The following is an 18,007-nucleotide window of genomic DNA, read 5'->3' on the forward strand; positions in this document are numbered from 1 at the left end:
AGACTGAGGGGTGCCTGGCTGGCTCAGTTGGTGGAGCATGTGACTCTTGATCCCAAGGTCATAAGTTTAAGCCCCACTTTAGGCATGAAACCTATTGGAGCCTACAACATGGATGAACCTTGAAAACATTACGATAAGTGAAATAAGCCAGACACAAAAGAACAAATATACCTTGAATCTACATATACAAAGTACCTGGAATAGTCAAATTCATAGACATAGATACACAGAAAGTAGAATGAGAATGGTTGTTACCAGAGCGTGGGCAGACATTCTACAGAATGTAAAGTGTATTTTATAATAAAAAATAAATTTTTGCACTTTGTCTTCAGTTTCTGACACAAAGTTCCTAAATCCCTTGGAATTTCCAGGTGATAGGAGCATCTTTTGTCCTAATGGAGCCACACTTAGTGGGCCCCTAGATAGCATCAGAGTGGGAGCCCGTTCCTTGAAAAACCAGGGCACTATTAAAGGGCTGGAGCTTTCAACCTTAACCCCCAATCTCCATGTAGGTGAGGAGGGCTAGAAACTGGGTTAATCACCAAGGCCAGTGATTTAATCAGCTATGCCTATGTAATGAAACCTCCAGAAAAAACCATAAACAATCTATACTGGAGAGTTTCTGAGTTGGTGCTGGAAGGGTGACATACCCAGATTGGGCAGGGGAAAGTCCATGAAACCTCCCACCCTCTTGCCATGCACCTCTTCTATTCGGCTGCTCCTGAGTTACATCCTTTATCACAAACTAGTGATAGTAGGTAAAGAGCCTTCCTAAGTTCTGTGAATCATTCTATCAAATCATTGAACCCGAGGCAAGGGTGGTGGGAACTCCTGGTTTAAAGCCAGTTGGTCAGAAGTATGTGTGACAAGCTTGATGTCACTAAACATACAGTTAAAAATGGTGGAAATGGGGTGGGGCACCTGGGTGGCTCAGTTGGTTCAGCGTCTGGCTTCAGCTCAGGTCATGATCCTCGGATCCTGGGATCGAGCCCTGCATAAGGCTCCCTGCTCGGCAAGGAGAGTCTGCTTCTCCCTCTGCCCCTCCCTCGCTTGGTGCTCCCTTTCCCTCTCTCTCAAATAAATAAATAAAATCTTTTTAAAAATGGTCAAAATGGCAAATTTTGTGTTCTGCATATTTTACCACAAGAAAAAAAGCGTTTAGAAAATCTGGGTATGATTGCTTATGAATAGAAAGAAAGAAGAGTAGCCCTGCAGTGGGGCAATCAGACAGCATATGTACTGAAGTCGTCAACATCAATGTCACTGACGAGCGACAGACAGGCATCCTGCATCTTCTAATGCGATGCCCCAGGAAGCACTCAGGATCACTCATGCAGGCATTCTGGCAGAGAAAGCCTAACCAGAATTTAGTAATGAAGAAGCAGACAAACACAAAAACACAAATCAAGGAACCTTCTATTTAAAAAAAGAAGCAAGGTCACACAAGTGAGGAAGTTGGGAAGGAGAGTGACTTCACAGTGGAGAAACCTCCCTCAACCAAGCCATCAAGGTCAATATCAACTGTAATAAGTCATCCCGAGGTCACAGACACTTTGTATGATGTGATGAGAATGGTCTCACTTGGTCTCACCATGAGAAGATCATCAGGCAAACCCAAGTTGAGGGAGTTTCTACAAAATAGCTGACCAGTATTCCTCAAAACTGTGAAGTCACTGATAGGTTGGTTGCCTGGGTGTCTCCGTGGGTTAAGTGGCTGACTCTTGGTTTTGGCTCAGGTCATGATCTCAAGGTCATGAGATCGAGCCCCAACACAGGAGCTTAACCAACTGAGCCACTCAGGTGCCCCATAAGAGAATTTCTTTTTTTTTAATTTTTATTTTATTTATTTATGATAGGCACACAGTGAGAGAGAGAGAGAGGCAGAGACATAGGCAGAGGGAGAAGCAGGCTCCATGCACCAGGAGCCTGACGTGGGATTCGATCCCGGGTCTCCAGGATCGCACCCTGGGCCTAAGGCAGGCACTAAACCGCTGCGCCACCCAGGGATCCCCCCCATAAGAGAATTTCTTAAGGAAATATACTAAATACTTAGGGATACAAGTCTTGATACATGGTGACCTTACACTCCAGTGATTCAGTAAAAATGTACAGTTGACCCTTGCACAACACAGGGGTTAAGGGTACCAACCTCCTGTGCAGTTGAAAAAATATGTGTCACTTTCAATTCCTCCCAAATTTAACCACTAATAGCCGACCATTGACAGGAAGCCTTACTGATAACATAAACAGTCGATTAACACATATTTTGTATATAGTATGTATTGTATTCTTATAATAAGGTAAGCTAGAGAAAAGGGAATGTTATTAAGAAAATCATAAGGGAGATAAAATACATTTATAGTACTGTACTGCATTTATTTAAATATTTTCTCCTTAAATAATTAATTTATTTATTTGACAGAGAGAGAGAGAGAGAGAGAGAGAGTGCACAAGCAGGTAGAACAGTAGGCAGAGGGAGAGGGAGAAGCAGACTCCCACTGAGCAGGGAGTCTGACTTGGGGTTCCCTCCCAGGACCCAGAGATCATGACCTGAGCCAAAGGCAGACACTTAACTGACTGAGCCACCCAGGTGCCCCTAAAAATTTTTTAGAACTATGTAAGTGGACCCATGCTGTTCAAAGTCATATTGTTGGGCAGCCTGGGTGGCTCAGCGGTTTAGCGCCGCCTTCAGCCCAGGGCCTGATCCTGGAGTCCCAGGATCGAGTCCCACGTTGGGCTCCCTGGATAGAGCCTGCTTCTCCCTCTGCCTCTGTCTCTGCCTCTCTGTGTCTCTCATGAATAAATAAATAAAATTTAAAAAAAACCAAAGTCATATTGTCAAGGTTTAACTATATATATAATTATCATATATTATAGCCATAAATTATACTATTAGAAGTAATATATTACATGTAATTACATATGTTTAGATTATAAAACTATATATAATTATAATACATGACATGATCATATATAATATGTGACTACATATAAGAATATATTATTATATTCATACATATACCTATATATTAAAGCTACAATATATACTAATATATAGTAGCTATATTATATACTAAAGCTATAATATATAATTATATATAACATATCCTATTATATATTATAAGATATAATATAGTGTAATAATGATTATTATATGTCTTTCTGTTAACATATATACTACTATTTATTATAGCTATATTATTATTTATTAAGCTAATGGGGCAAAATATTAGCAATATGAGACCTATGGGTAAAGGAAAGGGCACACAAATATTCTATCATTCTGATTCTCAGAAATTTTCTGTAAATTTCAAATTATTTTTTTTTAATTAATTTTTATTGGTGTTCAATTTACCAACATACAGAAAAACACCCAGTGCTCATCCCGTCAAGTGTCCACCTCAGTGCCCGTCACCCATTCCCCTCCAACACCCGCCCTCCTCCCCCCTTCCACCACCCCTAGTTCGTTTCCCCGAGTTAGGAGTCTTTATGTTCTGTCTCCCTTCCTGATATTTCCCAACATTTCTTCTCCCTTCCTTTATATTCCCTTTCACTATTATTTATATTCCCCAAATGAATGAGAACATACACTGCTTGTCCTTCTCCGATTGACTTATTTCACTCAGCATAATACCCTCCAGTTCCATCCACGTTGAAGCAAATGGTGGGTATTTGTCGTTTCTAATCGCTGAGTAATATTCCAGTGTATACATAAACCACATCTTCTTTATCCATTCATCTTTCGATGGACACCGAGGCTCCTTCCACAGTTTGGCTATTGTGGCCATTGCTGCTAGAAACATCAGGGTGCAGGTGTCCCGACGTTTCATTGCATCTGAATCTTTGGGGTAAATCCCCAACAGTGCAATTGCTGGGTCGTAGGGAATTTCAAATTATTTACAAACAAAATATTTTTATTATTTATTTGTTTTTGAGTAAACTCTACCCTCATCTTGGGGCTCAAACTCACTATCCTGGGATCAAGAGTTGCACACTATGCCACCTGAGCCAGCCAGGTGCCCCACAAATAAAATAGTTCTAAATTATCTGTGTACACGGATATAGTTGCAGGTGTTTGTCCATCCTCACTCATACAGTATGCGCTGAGTATGCCAGCCCCTGTGTCAGGTGCTAAGGATTCCACTGAACGGTCCCAGTTCCTGCCTTGGAGGACCATCACACCTCAGCAGATGTTAACACCACATGACATACCTAAGTGTCTTGGTGGCATTATGGTACATATGTGGCTGTTAGCTTGATTTTCTTCCTGCTACATTTCTCCCACCCCAGCCTTCCAAAGCAAGAAGTAGTCTTTATCTTCTGTGGCTCGTGGTTAGGGGCTGCTGAACTGAAAGGGCTTGAAAATAACATCTTTCAGCATCTATACAAATTCTAATATAAGCCATATGAGGCGGTGTCAGTGTCAAGGTGAGTATAGAGAGGAGGAGCCAAAGTCTGCCCTAGACAGATGGAGTCCACTACCTATAAGAGAAAAACGTACCATAGGAGAGTTTCTCTCTCACATTGGGGTAGCCACTCCAGGACAGGTTCTGGCTTTTGACCCTCCTCCTATCAAAAGGTAAAATCTGATTCCACAGCGTCTGAGTCTGGATTGGCCTAAGTGACACACTTCTAATGAACAGAAAGCAACAGAAGTGATGTTGTGTGAATTTCGAGGTAAGGTTGTAAAAGGTAGCTGGCCCTCTCCATGGGACACTCGCTGTTAGAACCCTGCCACCATGCTGTGAGGGAGGCCAGGCCACACACAGAGGCCACATGCTTATGTTCTGGCTGAAAGCCCACACTGAGGCCATGGCTCAGCCAGCATCGAGCATCAGACAGGTGAGTGAAGAAGCCTGCAGCCCCAGCAAGAAACCTGCTAACTGAGCCCAGTCAACCACCAGAACTGAGAGATATAATACAAAATCAGTTATAGCTGTTGCTTTGTGGCATTAAGTTTGGAGTGATTTTTTCTTCAGCAACAGGTGATCAGAACACACGTGTCTGCTAGAGTTCTTTGAAAGGATTAAGACCCAATTACCCACAGCAGTAATTTACTTGATCCATACTCTTTGTTGGCTATATTCTCTGCCCTACTGGTTACTGATGTTTCTCTCTCTCACTCTTTTTTTTTTAAATGCTTTTTTTTTTTTTTTTTTTTTTGAGTGAGAGACAGCTCAGTCAACCAGGAGGAGCAGAGGGGGAGGGAGAGAGAATCTCAGATTCCACATGCCCCCTTACTGATGTTCCTTAACATCATCTCCCAAATAAACTACTGTATCAAATCCCTAACTTGGGGTCGGCCTCTAGAGACCAGGGTATTACAGAGCAAGAACTCCATGACCACACGGACCAGGTTCAGGGTATGGCTGTAACATTTACCAGCTCTTGACCTTGGCTAAGTTACTATGACCTTCCTTTCTTTAAAATTTGTATTTTTGTATATTTTTTTATTGGAGGTCAATTTGCCAACATATAGTATAACATCCAGTGCTCATCCTGTCAAGTGCCCCCCTCGGTGCCTGTCACCCAGTCACCCCCCCGACCACCTCCCCTTCCACTACCCCTTGTACATTTCCTAGAGTTAGGAATCTCTCATGTTCTGACTATAACCTTTCTATTTCAGTTTCCTCATCTGTAAACAGTGAATAAAAAAAGGCTTACCTCCTAAGGTTGTTAAAAGTTTAAATGATTTAATATAGTACAGTGCTTAAAACAGTTTCAGACACAAAATCAGCAGTATAAGTATGTTCTTTAAAAAACAAAGGAGGGATGCCTGGGTGGCTCAGTGGTTGAGCGTCTGCCTTTGGCTCAGGTCATGATCCCAGGGTCCTAGGATTGAATCCTGTATCGGGTTCCCCACAGGGAGCCTGCTTCTCCCTCTGGCTGTGTCTCTGCCTCTCTCTGTGTCTCATGAATAAATAAATAAAATCTTTTTAAAAAGGCAAACTGTTTTAAATAATGAAGAAAGAGCTGCCTGAGTGGCTCAGTTGGTTAGGGGTATGACTCTTGGTCAAGATCTCAGAGTCATGTGATCCAGCCCCATGTTGGGCTTCACACTCAGTGTTGGGTCTGCTTGAGATTTTGTCTCTCCCTCTCTCTCCTCCTCCCCACTCTTGCACTCTCTCTCTAAAATAAATACAAAAAAATAAAATAAAATAAGTACAAGAATCTTTAATAATAATAATAATAATAAAGAAAATGTATTGGCTCAGGTAACTGGACAATTCCAGTGATCAAGAATGGACTGGTCAAGGCTTCCATTCTTTTGACATCATTCTTTCAACTCTATCCCCTCCATGGTTGGCTTCATCCTCAGACTGGGTTCTTTCCTGGTAAGAAAAAGGAGAAGCAGAAGTTCCAGAACTTACATCTACCTAGAGGTAATGAAAAGAGAGAGAGAGAGAGAATTTCTGGTACCCCAACAATCTCTCAAAACTCTTTGGTTTATTCTGATTGAATCAATTTATCTCACGTGCTGTCCATAAATGGACCACTTGGAGCCCATCCCACAAGCTGGGGGCAGGGTCAGTCTCCAAACAACTTCCTGCCTCACAGTGTGGGCCGGAAGGCAATGACCTCTGTGTCAGAACTAGGGGTCCACAGAGCTTTAAGCTTTAAGAGGTGAAACTCTGCTGCCTGGCATTTTGAAAACAAATCATTCTGCCACAGAGAACAGATGAGACAAGGACCAGAGTGACCAGGAAGGGCGCTTAGGAAATTGTTGTTATTAAGAGAAATTATCCACAACTTGGAGAATGACTCTGTGAACTTTCTGTGTTTTGCAGAGGTTTGTCTAACCAGCCTGGCTGAGGACAGAAGATTTTCTAGGGGAAAGGAAACTTGACTTGCCAAAGGATAGGAGCCAATGGATTTTGCAATCCTGTAAAACTAAGATGAGGTGCTTTTATTTTCTGTCCAGTGTAGAAGATGGCCCCGAGTGTTAGAGGATTGTTTCTCATTTTCGTCTTTTTTTAAAATTTTAATTTATTTATTGGACAGGGAGAGAGAGAGCACAAGTAGGCAGAGCAGCAGGCAGAGGGAGAGGGAGAAGCAGGCTCCCCACTGAGCAGGGAGCCCAATATGGGACTTGATTCCAGGACTCAGAGATCATGACCTGAGCTGAAGGCAGATGCCTAACTGACTGAGCCACCCAGGCGCCCCTTGTTTTTGTTTTTTGGTGGGTAAAACATTAACAAATTTTGTACTGAACACAGCACTCTCATCTTGCCCTTCCTTTTCTTCCCCCACTGATTATATGTTCCAGAGCACGAAGAATATAGTGTCCCCAAACTGAGAAGGCCCTTGGAGACTGAAAAAACAAAGCACCCAACTCCGTCTGGAATATGCAGTTTTATTTTGGAGTAACTCACTGACAGGGAGGATCTGGGGGATAAATATCCAAACAGCTGTGCAGCCAGTCTCAGCAAAAGTCCAGTTTTTAACTTACTGGTTTTACAGGAGAGGAGGATGTATAGGGGAGTGTTCTCATATACATGATTGACAACTAATGTTCAACAGATCTGTTGCCTCTGGAGGAGAGGCATGTTTGCCTCTGGAGGAGAAAACTGGATTGTGAGCCAACCGAAATCCAGAACAGACTCCCTAAACATTCTGGTCTTGGAATGTAAGCATGGAGTTTATACTAGGAGGCCTGTAACACGGAGGCCAAAGGGGTTATTAAGCAAACAACAATGAGATGGTAGGTCAAACGTGGAGTCAGTATAGCCAGCATTCCTACATTAGAAAAATCCTGGGTTTTCTTTTTTTTTCTTTAAGATTTTATTTACTTATTCATGAAAGACACAGAGAGAGAGAGGCAGAGACACAGGCAGAGGGAGAAGCAGGATCCCTGCGGGGAGCCTGATGCGGACCCAATCCTAGGATCTCAGAATCATGACCTGAGCTGAAGGTAGATGCTCAACCGCCAAGCCACCCAGGCATCCCAAAATCCCAGTTTTTCTTATGTTCCCTGTAACCATACCAAGTGTTGGTGATGATGTGGAGCAATTAGAACTTTCATAAATTTGTAGGGGAATTTGAAATGGTACAAAAACACTCAAAACCAGTGTTTGAAATCAGTTTGTCAATTTCTTATCCCTTTGTGGTTTGAATTTGCATTTCTCAAATGACGAATGGTGTTGAGCATTTTCTTATGTGTTTATTGGCCGTTGATATATCTTCTTTGGAGAAATGTCTATTCAGATCTTTTGGCCATTCTCTAATTGGGTTGTTTTTTGTTGTTGATTTGTGAAAGACTTTTATGTCTTCCAGGTACAAGTCTTTGGCAAATATAGGTATTGTAAATATTTTCTCACATTCTCCCATTTATCGTTTAATTTTCTCAAATGGATCTTTCAAAAAGTAGATATTTTAAATTTTGGTAAAGTCTAAGTTACACTTTTTTCTTTTGTAGTTCACACTGCTTGTGTACTAAGAAATCTTTGCCATTCCAGACTGAAAGTCTTCTTCTACGCATTTTTCCTAGGTACTGTTACAGTTTTAGCCTTTATGTCTAGGTCTCTTATCTATTTAAAGCAAATGTTTTTATATGGTGTGAGATAAAGGTCAAGGTTTATTTTTGCCCATGAGTATATTCAGCACCATTTCTTGAAAAGAATATCCTTTCCCCATTGGATTACACTGACCCTTATGTTGAAAATTAATTGATCATATCTGTGTGATTCTGTTTCTGGACTTCCTTCCTACTTATACATCTATTCTAATCAAAATACCACACTGACTTGGTTTCTTTACCTCCATTCTAGGTCTGGGCCCCTGGGTAGCACAGTTGGTTGTATGTCAGGCTCTTGGTTTCAGCTGAGGTTGTGATCTCAGGGTCATGAGACTGAGCCCTGTGTCAGGCTCTGTGCTCAGTGCAGAGTCTGCTTAAGGCTCTCTCTCCCTCTCATTCTGCCCCTTTACACTCTCTCAAGTAAACAAATAAATCTTTTTAAAAATTACAGAATTCTTTTAGGTTGATGAATATGAATATGTTCTGAAACTCTAGTTAGTGATGACTTTATAACAGTAAATGTACTAAATGCCATTGAATTTTACGTTTAAAAATGGTTAAAATGGTTGATGTGTTATGTTCTGTGTATTTCACTACAATAAAAAAATTAGTACAGTGTTTTTCTATACTATTCTCCCAGCTTCCATGGTGATAACAAGTTGCAGTTCCCACAGTGCAATGATTAAAACTAGGAAATTAATATTGGTACATTACTATTAATTAAACTGCATGCTTTATTTGGACTTCACAAGTGTTTGCTCTAAGATTTATTTTTGTCTGTTTCAGTTTCCAATCCAGGATCTTGTGTTCCATTTAGATGTCATACCTCCCTTGTCTACTCCAGTCTATGACAGTTCCTCATTTCTTTCCTTGTCTTTCACAATCTTGACAATTTAAAGGAGTTCTAGCTTGATATTTTGTAGAATGCTCCTTAGTTTGTATTTATCTAGTGTTTTCTCCTGATACAATCAAGGCTATACATTTCAAGGAAGAAAAGCTGAGAGGTAATATGCCTTTCACAGTGTCTGATATGAAATCAACATATATTATTATTGGTGATAGTAACCTTGATCACATCGTTAACGTCATGTCTGCCAAGTGTCTCCACTGGAAAGGTATTGTTTTTCCCAGATAACTAATAAATTACATAGTCTGAGACTGCAAATACCCTGTTTCTCTTTAAAGTGCCAACCTTTTGTGTTAGCATTCACTGGTGGATCTGACCTGAAGCAAAATTTTCTAGTGATGATTTTCTATTTCCTTTATTCCTCCTAAATGTATTCATTGGAATTCTTCTGAAAGGAAAAGTCTCTTCTTCATTTATGATCTATTGAATTATTTAGTTACATCAGATGGACTCACACTTGTATTTGTTTTATTCTTTAGGTTATAATCTAATACTATTCTAATATATTTTGTTCCTCAAATTGTTCCAATTTTGGTAATTGGAAACTATTTCAGTATGCCTCCTGTTCTTTTGACTGCCCCCCTCCATCATTTTGTAAGAAAAAAAAAAACTTTTTTTTTTTTTTTAGCACTTCCTTCCTTTTGGCACCACGATACTCCAAGAGCCTTCTGTATTTTGCTTGTCTCAGCTCTGGAACCAACCACTTCTCCAAGATCCAAGAATCTAAGATCAGCACACTATATGTGCTCACTGCTACTGCTTCTCCATAGAAGGAGCTAAGAAATATATCTAGGTATACTACTCTCTGTGTATACATGTATTTATTTATTTATTTATTTATTTATTTATTTATTTATTTATTTCTATGTGCATTTATTTCTTGAGCACCATAGGGTTCATTCTAACTTTCTCCCCTTTGCCTTGTTATAATTTCTCCTCCTCTCCAACAGTAAGGAATCTGGCTCTCACTACCTACAATAAGTTTTTTCCACCCTAGAGTACATATAATGCAGTTTCAGAAGTGCTGACCCATAACCCTGCCAGAAACAAATTTATCCTTAGAGTTTAATATTTGTCTGTAGTTCTTTTTGCCTTTAACTTGACAGTATCAAAATATTGTTTCCACATTTACTGAGGTCAGCTCCTTTTTTGCCCATTCCCTTCAGTGTGGGTATATAATTCGTTTGTGACAGTTGCATTTGTCTATCACAGTCCCCAATCAGCTGGCACTTAGTGCAGCTAAATCTCTGGAAGTGGTCACGGAAAGAGATAAAGAGAGCTCTTCCAAAACCAGTGTCCTCCCAAGGTGCCTCCCTTCCGTAGGAGCAACATCAGGGACTTCACATTGGAGGTGGGAGGGCACTGAATATAGACTTCATTAATCCTGCAAGTCACTAAAATAATTAAACAAGCAAGCAAATGACAACAGGCCCAGGAAAAGGGTGGTAGGGCCATAACTCAGGGTTGTTACAATATATTTTGTAAAATTTCCCATTTCCAGGATGCCTGGGTGGCTCAGCGGTTAAAGCGTCTGCCTTTGGTTCAGGATGTGATCCTGGGGTCCTGGGATCGAGTCCCACATTGGGCTCCCGGCATGGAGCCTACTTGTCCCTCTGCCTGTGTCTCTGACTCTCTCTCTCTCTCTCTCTCTGTGTCTCTCATGAATAAATAAATAAAATCTTGTTTAAAAAATAAAATAAAATTTCCCATTTCCAACAAAAAATTATAAGACAGGTAAAAAACAAAACAAAACAAAACAGAAAACAACAACCAAAAAACAAACCCCAACAGGGATGCCTGGGTGGCTCAGTGGTTGAGCATCTGTCTTTGGCTTAGGTCATGATCCCAGGGTCCTGGGATGGAGACCTGCATCAGACTCCCTGCATGGAGCCTGCTCTCCTTCTGCCTGTCTCTGCCTCTCTTTCTGTGTGTGTATCTCATGAATAAATAAATAAAATACTTAACCCCCCCCCCGCAAAAAAAAAAAAAAAAAAAAAAAAAAAACAGGAAAGAATAACCTGAACACAACAATTTCTGTTGCTTAAAAAAATAAGGCAACAGAAAATGACTCAGAGGGACTAAATGTTAAACTTTTAAAAATTTCAAAGTAGGTGTTACAAATATGATCAAAGAACTAAAGAAAGTCATAATTAAAGAAGCAAATGAAGGTGTGATGGCACTGTCACACCAAATAAATATTGTTTATAAAAAGATGGAAATTATTAAAAAAGACCCAAATGGAGGTTCTGGACTTGAAAAGTACAATAACTGAGATGAAAAATTCACTATTGATTCTCAACAGTAGATAGAAATGGCAGAAGGAAAAATAAGTGAACTTGAAGATAGATTGATAGAGATTATGCAATCCAAAGAATGGGAAGAAGAAGGAAAATGAATAATAGAGTCTCAGAGAAATTTGCAATACTATTAAATGCACCAACATATGTATAATGGAAGTACAAGAAGGAAAGGAGAGAGAGAAGGAAAAAATGTAAAAAAAATAACGACTGAAACAAGTGTATGCCAATAAATTGGATAACTAGATAAAATGGACAAATACCTAGAAACACAAACTACTGAAACTGATGGAAGAAAAAAAAATAGAGGATCCAAATAAACCAATAATAAGTAAGAGATTGAATTTTGTCATCAAAATTTCACCCACAAAGAAAAACCTAGGCCCAATGGCTTTACTGGGGAATTCGGCCAAATACTTAAAGAAGAATGAATAATTTCTCATAAACTTTTCCCAAAAATAGATGAGGAAGGAACCTTTCCAGCCCATTCTGTGAGCACACACATGCTCTCTCTCTCTCTCTCAAAAAAAAAAAAAAAAAAAAAATCCAAAACACTGACAAAACCAAATCCAGTAGATCCCTCCTCATCCACCATTTTGCTTTCCATGGTTTCAGTTACCCAGGATCAACTGAGGTCCAGAAGCAGATGATTCTCCTTCTTATGCATCCTATCCTTCTTCTGATGTATAGTAGCCCTGACACTACATCACAATGCCTGTGTCATCCACCTCACTTCATCTCATCACACAGATGTGTTATCATCTCACATTGTCACAGGAAGAAGAGTGAATACAATGAGACATTTTGAGAGAGAGACTACTTTCACATTCACATAATTTTTATTACCATCCATTATTATAATTGTTCTACTTTATTATTAGTTGTTGTGGTTAATCTCTTACTGTGCCTGGTTTATAAATTAAACTTTATCATAGGTATATATGTTTAGGAAAAAATATAGTATATTTAGGGTTTGTACTATCCATGGTGAAGGCATCCACTGGGTCTTGGAACATATTCCATGGAGAGAAGGAGGAGACTACCGTATGGATGAGAATGCGATACAACTATAACTCTCATACCTTATTTATGAGAGTGCAAATTTATATAACTACTTTGGAAACAGTGTTGGCAGTTAACTATAAAGTTACGCTTGCCATAGTAGCCATCCATCCATCCTAGATATTTACATAAGTGAAATGAAAAACTATGGCTACACAACAACCTGCACATGGATGTTTATAACAGCTTTACTCATAATAGTAAAGTACTTGGTACTACATCTGAGCAAATGCTATTTCTGCATTTATTGTGATGATCATATTTTTTCACCTTTATTCTATTAAATATGTGAATTGCATTGATTGATATTCAAAGTTGAAATAAACTTTGCATCTCTGGGATAAACTCCCTTGATCAAATATATGATCATGTTTATTTTTTTCTGGATTTGGTTTGTTATTATTTTATTAAGGACTTTCATATCTCTGTTCATAAGGGATATTGGTCTGTAGTTTTCTTCTAATGATTTTTGTCTAGTTTTTGTAATAGTGATGCTGGGCTAATGAAATGTGTTGGAAGGTGTTTACTACTCTATTTTTCTGAAAGATTTTGTGTAGAATTGGCATTATTTCTTTCTTAAATATTTGATAGGTAAGAAAACTATATGGTTGTGGGAACCTTTTAAAAATATTAATTCAAGTTCTTTACTTGATATAAGATTATTTATAATTTCCTCCTAAGTGAGTTTTGGTAGTGTGTCTTTGTGGAAATTTGTCTATTCATTTAATGCTTTTACTCTTTCAGTGGTTTTATGGTATGTAGTTATGTCTACTTTTTCCATCCTAATATTAATAACTTATGTCTTCTCTTATCCTCTTGATTATTCTAGCTACAGTCTTATCAATTTTGTTGATCTTATTTGTTTATTAATTTGGGGGAGATAGAGGGAGGGTAGGGGCAGAGGGAGAAGCAGACTCCCCACTAAGCAGGGAGCCTGATGCAGAGCTTGATCCCAGGACCCTGGGATCACAACCCAAGCCGAAGGCAGCCACTCAGCTGCCCCTGATTTTTTAGATTTTTAAAAAATTTATTTATGTGAGACACAAAGAGAGAGAGGCAGAGACACAGGCAGAGGGAAAAGTAGGCTCCATGCAGGGAGCCTGACGTGGGACTCGATCCCAGGTCTCCAGGATCACAGCCTGGGCCCAAGGCTGCAGTAAACCACCGAGCCACCCGGGCTGCCCTGCCCCTAATTTTTAAAGAGATTTATTCATTTATTTGAAAGAGAAAGGGAAAGGCAGAGGAAGAGAAAGAGAATCCTGAGGCAGACTCCCCACCTAGCACAGAGCCTGATGTGGGGCTTGATCAAATGACCCTGACATCATGACCTGAGCCAAAATTAAGAGTGGGATGCTCAACAACTGAGCCACCCAGGTGCCACAATTTTGTTGATTTTTCTAAAGCTTTTGATTTCACTGATTTCCCTTCTCACTATATTCATATATATATCTGTAAATGGTTTAGCATGATTACAAAAGCTGTTTTGATGTTCTTATGTGCATGTTTCAACACCTCTATCATTTCTGTATCTGTTTCTATTCATTGATGTTTTCTCCTAGTTATGGGTCACATTTTTCTGCTTCTTGGCATGTCTACCAACTTTTGATTGGGTACAGGTCACTGTGGATGTTATTTGTTGAGTAACTAGACTTTGTTGTCTTTTTTAAAGGTGCTGGACTTCATTCTGGATGACAGTTAAATTACCTGTGGATATTTTTGATCTCTAAGACTTTTCCTAAAATGTCTTTTTATTTCAAAATAATTGTAATTCACAGGAAATTTCAAAGATAGTATAAAGAGGGCCTATGTACTTTTCACTCAGTTTCTTACATGGCCACACCTTCCATAACTGTGGTACAATATAAAAATCAGGAAATTTACATTGATAAAATATGTGTGTATAGTTCAATACCGTGTATAGATTTATGTAATTACCATCACAATCAAAACAATATGAAACTTTCCCACGAAGCTCTCTCTCATATTACCCCTTTCTAGTTCATGCCCCAATCCTACCCTGTCAATGAGCAATTTGTTCTCCATCTCTATAATTATGTCATTTCAAGAATGTCATATAGCTTACTTTTTTTTTTTTAAGACAGAGAGTGAGAGACAGCACAAGCAGCAGGTAACGGACAGAGGGAGAGGAAGAGAGAATCTCAAGTAGTCTCCAAACCCAGCATGGAGCTCGAAATGGGGTTCCATCTCATGACCCTGAGCCCAGGACCTGAGTTGAAATCAAGAGTCCAATGATTAATCAATTGAGCCACCCAGGAGCCCCAAGAATGTCATACAAATGGAATCATACAGTATATACCCTTTGAGAGTGCCTTTTTTCATGCAGCATGATGCCCTTGAGATCCATCCAAATCGTTATGTGTATCAACAACTCAGTACTCTTTATTGCTGGCTGGTATTCCATGGTATAGATGTTTGTTTAACCATTTAAGCAAACCATAACCATATTTTTATTTAAAATTTTAAATTTTAAAATATTGGTGACAGGGGCACCTGAGCCTCTGCCTTTGGCTCAGGTCGTGATCCTAAGGTCCTGGAATTGAATCCCACATCGGGTTCCCCACAGGGAGCCTGCTTCTCCTTCTGCCTTTATCTCTGCCTCTCTTTGTGTCTTTTAAATAAAATCTTAAAAAAAAATTTGGTGACAGTACAGATTTTTTCTTACAAGTCTACCATTTAATCCCTCAGGATTAAAAAGAAGACAAGTATTAGGATTCTAAAGAATTACACAACAAAGGAATGTCAAGGGAAAGGCACAATTGCCCTGGGGGCGGGCACATTAGCTATTCCAGCTGAACACCTAGCTTCAAAACAAAATGAATTTTAATTTTTTCTAAGTGAAATAATGTACAATCTCTATCTTCCTCTGAATTTATAACTTTCAAACACATAGCTTCATCTTAAACTTGGTTAAAAAAAAACTTTTAATAGGATAATGGCCTGCCTCAGTACGTAGTGTGTACCCTACCGGAAATTTTTACAATAATTATAACACAGGAATAATCCTATATTTTTAAAGATTTTATTTATTTATTCATGAGAGACACAGAAGTGGGGGGGGGGGCAGAGACATAGACAGAGGGAGAAGCAGGCTCCATGCAAGGAGCCTGATGTGGGACTCGATCCTGGATCCCAGGGTCACACCCTGAATCAAAGGCAGCTGCTCAACCACGGAGCCACCCAGGTGACCCAGGAATAATACTATTAACAACAAAGTCCTCAATTTAGAATCTGGAACATCAGTCCTGTGAATCTCTCTCAAGATCTCCATCTCTTCTTTGCTCTTTTGTATTCTCTTTCTGGCAGTGAATTAGTACTTTGAGCCCAAAGTATTTTCATTACAGTAGATTACATGTTGTTTAGTGTTCAGAGTTTTTTTGTTTTTTTAAAGATTTTATGTATTTATTCATGAGAAACACAGAGAGAGAGAGAGAGAGACAGACAGACAGACAGACAGAGACAGAGAGAGAGAGAGAGAGAGAGAGAGAGAGAGGCAGAGACACGGGCAGAGGTAGAAGCAGGCTCCATGCAGGGCCTGATGTGGGACTGGATCCTGGGACTCCAGGATCATGCCCCAGGCCAAAGGCAGGCGCTAAACCGCCGAGCAACCCAGGGATCCCAGTTTTTTTGTTTTTTTAAGTAGGTTCCATGCTCAGCATGGAGCTCAACTCGGGACTTAATATCACCACCCATGAGATGATGACCTGAGGCGAAACCAAGAGTCAGACACGCAACCGACTGAGCCACCCAGGCACCCCTCTTCTTTTTACCTTCTTGATCATCTCCTTCTTCTTTAAAATCAGGGGCTGATAGGACCCCTGTGTTAGCTGAAATGTTCCCTTTTGACTCAACTTTTGTGTTTCCCTTTTGTTTGTCTGGCTCTTCTCTTGGTTATCTCCTTCCTTCTGACCCCCTTCATCTTTTTAAAGAGCTGCTTTTTAGGTTATCATATCACTCTCTGAAGGACAAGGCTGTTTTACCATTTTGGATCTGCCTCTTGGTTTTAGAATCTTGACTTCTGTGAACAGAGAATGGAAAAATAAAAAGCTCACGTAACAGTTGGTTTAACCATTCACCTAATGAAGGACATTTGAGTTGCTTCCAGTTTGAGGGTATTGCAAATAAATATGCTCTGAATGCTCATGTGGACTAAAATTTTCATTTCTCTGGGTAAATGCCTGGGAGTATGATTGCTAGGTAATATGGAAAGTGTATGTTTAGTTTGTTAAGACACTGACAAACTGGGCAGCCTGAGTGGCTCAGCAGTTTACTGCCCCCTTCAGCCTAGGGTGTGATCCTGGGGATCCCGGATCGAGTCCCACGTCAAGTTCCCTGCATGGAGCCTGCTTCTCCCTCTGCCTGTGTTTCTGCCTCTCTCTGTGTGTCTCTCTCATGAATAAATAAATAAAATCTTAAAAAAAAAAAAAAAAGACACTGACAAACTGTTTTCTAGAGTGGTTGTACCATTTTACATCTCTACCAGTGATATATGGGGGATCCAGTTTCTTAGCTTCTCCAGAATTTGTCATTAGCACTATTTTTAATTTTTAGCCATTCTGATTGCTATGGAATGAATTGTGTCATCCCCCTCATTCTTATGTTGGAGGCCAACCCCCTCAATTTGACTGTATTTGGAGATAGGGTCTTTAGGAGGTAATTAAGGTTAAGTGAAGGCACAAAGGTGGGGACTTGATCTGGTAGGATTAGTGTCCCTATAAGAAGAGACACCAGAGATCTTGCTATCTCTCCCCTTGTGCACACACACACCAAGGAAAGGCCATGTGAGTGCATAGTGAGAGGCACCCATATAGAAGCCAGAGTGAGAGGCATCCATATAGAAGCCAGGAAGAGAGCCCTCACCAGAAACCAAATTTGCTGGATGGACGCTTGCAGAGTAGGGAGAGAGATGTAGCTGAACTCTGAATATAGGAAGGGCGATTGGGAATCTACAGCCAAGGAGCCAGGGTCAGTGGGTGGAAAATTAGTAAGAGCAAACACCAGGAGTAAGGGGATTCTGGCTAAACTGACCAGGCCAGGGGGATCTGACATCACCAAGGATGGTGGAGGACAAGGAATCCAATCAGATATGGGGGATTTGAAGGGGGATGTGTGTGTGTGTTCTGGTTAAAATGACTTAGCTGAATTCTTCCTAAAATTGGGCAAGCGTGAGTAGAGTTTGGTCCCTGAGAGAATCTTTGTCAGCTCTTT

This window comes from Vulpes vulpes, chromosome 12, assembly GCF_048418805.1.
Source record: "Vulpes vulpes isolate BD-2025 chromosome 12, VulVul3, whole genome shotgun sequence".
In the NCBI taxonomy this organism is placed as follows: domain Eukaryota; kingdom Metazoa; phylum Chordata; class Mammalia; order Carnivora; family Canidae; genus Vulpes; species Vulpes vulpes.